This window comes from Octopus bimaculoides, chromosome 14 (assembly GCF_001194135.2).
Source record: "Octopus bimaculoides isolate UCB-OBI-ISO-001 chromosome 14, ASM119413v2, whole genome shotgun sequence".
In the NCBI taxonomy this organism is placed as follows: domain Eukaryota; kingdom Metazoa; phylum Mollusca; class Cephalopoda; order Octopoda; family Octopodidae; genus Octopus; species Octopus bimaculoides.
The window spans coordinates 55,685,487-55,689,948 of NC_068994.1; the positions used below are offsets into that span (position 1 = coordinate 55,685,487).

Genomic DNA, 4,462 nt, shown 5'->3' on the forward strand with positions numbered 1-4,462 from the left:
TATATATATATATATATATATATATATATATATATATGTGTGTGTGTGCGTGCGTGTGTGTGTGTGTGTGTGTGTGTGTGTGTGTGTGTGTGCGAATATATGTATTTATATATGCATGTGTGTATATGCATGCATGTATGTTTGTATGTTTGTATATATTTGTATGTATATGTGTGCGACCTTCTTGTGAATATTCATATACATCTAATCTACGTAAATGCGTGCTGTTTTTACGCATATACACGTTATACATACACTCATACACACACACACTCACACTTATATATTATATATAAACATACACACGCTCTTGTGTTTACGTGTGTGTGTACTTGTGAATATATATATGCATGCGTAACGGTTCAACGTGGATACAACTTACACATACATACAAGGTTATAGACACACATGCACACACACACATATGTATGTATATATGAATGTGCACATATACAGTTCCCAAGCAATTATTATGGTAGTAAATATAAAGGTCACGTGCTCTGTCTGTTTGCACTTTACAAAAACCAACGCTATTTGTTGGCATTTCTAAAGATCAGATTTTGTATTATAAACGAAACTTTTAACATTAAGACAGAGATGTTTAGTTGTCGCTGCTGTCAAATGAATAAAAGTCATCGGAAAATATAGAGAAGGACCTCTAGATGAGGACCCAAACTCTCTCCATGGCAAAGGAACAGAAAGAAGTGAAACGAAGAAAAAAAAGAAAAAAGAAATAAAAGAAAATTACAAATACAAAGAAGGAAAATAGAACACGGCCAAACAAAGAAACGAAAGAATTGCTTTTGGAAACGTGCACAACGTTGGTATTAGTACGCATGCGCAAAATGCCAAAGATAATGGAGAAGAAACACACACGCAAACACAGAAGTACACGCATACACACACACACAGACACATACACACATATGCAGATACACACAAACACGCATACACACGCACGCACACACACGCACGCACACACACACACACATACAATATTCCCATACATGTCTATGTGTGCAATAGTGTGTGTACATACATATTTATGCGTGTATGTGCGTGAGTGTATACGTACATATATATATATATATAAATACATATGGACATATATATAGTTATAAGTAATAGCATGTAAATATTAGGCTGAAAACCCCTTTCGAAGGGTAAAAAGTCAAAGGCTGTTCATGGGACACGAGCCCACATATGCTGTGGGCATGCGTCCTATAGATATATATGGGTTTGCATGTGTTTGCGAGTGTGCGCGGACGTATACATACGTGCATACATGGCTATTTTGAGCAGGTTGTGTAGTTAATTTGAGGCTCGCTTATGACATCATGCAACTTCCGTACACAACAATGAAAAGCATTTCTCGGACGAACAGAAATGTTATTGACGTTTCAATAAAAATTAACTAAAGATAACGAACAGCAGCTTCCTTCCAATATGACCAAGCAGTCAAAGACATGACTCTGTCGGTATAAGAGTCAACTGGAACATTAGCCGACTTTATGGATTCGAAACGACGGAAATGGGGCTATGAACACGAGCCAGGGTCTGTGATGGCGAATAATAATTACAGTAATTTATGGGATTTCTCCATAATAACTGACCGTACCATTGCAACGAGGAGACCAGATATGATTCTAGAGGACAAAATAAAAACAGTGTAAGATCATAAACTCAGAGATACCCAGTGATATCTAAGAAATGGAAAAATTTGTGAAATACCAGGACCAAGGCAGATTGTCTTATAAAACGTAAAAGACTTTCCTTCATGAGCATCAAACTAAAACACTTGCTTGCTGTTCATACACCTGTCTTCGTCTTTTGATTTTCTATAAATTTTAATATATATATCTCATATATTATAAATCGTATATTGTACCAAATCTATGCGTTTATATATCATAAATATATTTAAAGTAAGTTATACATCTCGTTCGACCATTTACATATCATCAGAACTAATGAATGAGAATCATCTCCACGTGATTATATCGTTTGAAATCTCTTCGCAGAGACGTAATACACTTTATGCAATATTTTCAATAATGTAATTGCAACGAAAGACTTCTCTTTATTTAATAGTTACATAAATATTCTCTATTTTTTCCTGAACTATTCAGACAAAATGTCGTTCAAATAGTTTTCGTAACGTAATTTTTTGTCGTGGCACCATTTTTTCCCCAAAAATGTTTTTCCCAACGTTTCTGCAGCAATTTTTTTTTTTTATCAAACTTTTCTGAAGAAATTCATTTTCAAAAATAATTTTTCAAGGAATATATTTTTTCAATACACAAATTTTCTGGTTATTTTTACATTTCATTTTTTTTTTTCATGAGACACACATCGACCTTTCTGATCGTCTGTTAAACTTCGTATATTTTAGTTTTAGTAAATATGGATTTAAAGCGAAGAGAAATTTAAACTAATCCACCCCTGTAACCTTAATTATCGTCAGCCGTTAAGCTTGGGGTCAGTTAGATAATTTCTTCTCCTTAGATTCATTGCTTTCACCACAGTTAAGGAGCTCAATCCATCCTTAAAGGGTATCAATCTATCTTGAAATGACCATGAGATTGCACCTAGAAAGTTTCCCTTCTAGGTACAAGTCCGGGCAAGGCTGTTTATGGAAGACTAGCAGTCGCCCATACATACCAGTCTCCCTTCTCCACGCCATCGATGTTATCCAAGGGGAAGGCAAAGGGGTCGATACAGCTTGGCACCAGTGATGCCGCAGCTCATTTCTGCAGCTGAGTAAACTGGAACAACGTGAAATAAAGCTCAAGAATACAACACGCAGCCTGATCCGGGAATCGAACTCACTACCTCATTATTGTGAGCGCGACGCTCTAACTACTGAAGCATGTTCCTTCACCCTTACAAAAATTCATTCAAACCCACAGATGGGACTCTGTCAGGTACTGCAGAATGTACGTGGGCGTAATTGTGGGTAAAAGGTGACTTCACGCTTCTCAAAAACGCCAAAACTCGCGAAATGAAGTCTCACCATCGTATACAGTTTAATGCCATACACAGCTTCCATGAATCTTCCGTATATTTGGAAGATCCATGAAGGGGTAGCATCTAACTTTAATAGTGAAAAATATACCAACTTCTTAACTAGACGCTTCTGTATAGTATCATAGCCATCCCTCATTCTTTATGTGTGTGTGTATATATGTATATATAAATGTGACAATTAGTCACATATTATTATTATTAATATATATATAGATAGTTAAATTGATAAACAGCCTGATATACAGACCGACAGAGGAATAGACAGAGATAGACTGATAGATAGACAAGCAGGGAGACAGTCACCTATGCGTGGGTGAGTTTATATACACATTGGTAAGAGTGTGTATTTCCATGTCTGCACAGAGAAAGACATACATACATACATACATACATACATACATACACACAAACATACATACCACAAACACAGACTGGTCTCTGTGAACAAGCACACCAAAATACTAATATACAATAGAGACACATTGGTTGCGAAAATTTCCGCATCTTTGAACTAACGGTAGTAATGTAACAATTACACAGTGAAATCTTATGTTAAGACATGTGAAGTGATAGCGAAGAAGAAGAAGAAGAAGAAGAAGAAGAAGAAGAAGAAGAAGAAGAAGAAGAAGAAGAAGAAGAAGAAGAAGAAGAAGAAGAAACAACAACACTGAATTTCTATACACCAATCGATTTTCCATGTATGATCGACCTCTGTCTCTAACTCAAATCACAATATATATGTAACAACACACAGACACAAACTGTACTTTGGTCAACAAACACTCATTTTACATGTACTTATAGATAGGTCTCTATTAACATATGGCTGTTTAGGAATCGTTATTTTTCTGAATGTGAAAAGAAAAACCAATATTATTTTCCCTTTTCTTCTCTTCATTCCCTTCTTTCACACAAAACTTCTACCAAACGCTTTCTCTCTCCCTCTACCTCTCTTCTTCCCTTTCTCTTCTCCTCTCTATCTCTGCATATACGTCTTGTCTTCCTCCTTGTCAACCGCCCTCTTTCATTTCTGTGTCTTTCTAAGTCACACATTATCTCCCTCTCTACTATTAGTTTATTTCGTCGTCGTTCTCTCTTTCCTCTCTCATTATCTCTACCTCTCTCTCTTTCTCTCAGTCTCTTTCAGTTCCATCACCGTATCGTTATGTTCTTTTACAATCACTTTTCCTCTCCTAACAATTTGTGCAGTTATCTTCGTTGTTGTTGTTGTTGTTGTTGTTGTTGTTGTTGTTGTTCTTGTTCTTCTTCTTCTTCTTCTTCTTCTTCTTCTTCTTTTTCTTCTTCTTCTTCTTCTTCTTCTTCTTCTTCTCACTTCCCACAAACACATTTCGATATAAGTTTATATAAATACGTGTATTTGTGAGTGAATACACACACACACACACACACACACACACACACACACACACACACA

The 4,462-nt window shown here is 36.0% G+C and overlaps 1 long non-coding RNA gene across 1 annotated transcript in view; it reads left to right on the top strand.

The window, feature by feature from the left end:
• The window catches only part of LOC128249448 (uncharacterized), a 92,140-nt gene that overhangs the window by 728 nt on the left and 86,950 nt on the right, over positions 1 to 4,462 (top strand). The gene's annotated exons all lie outside the window — the stretch shown is intronic.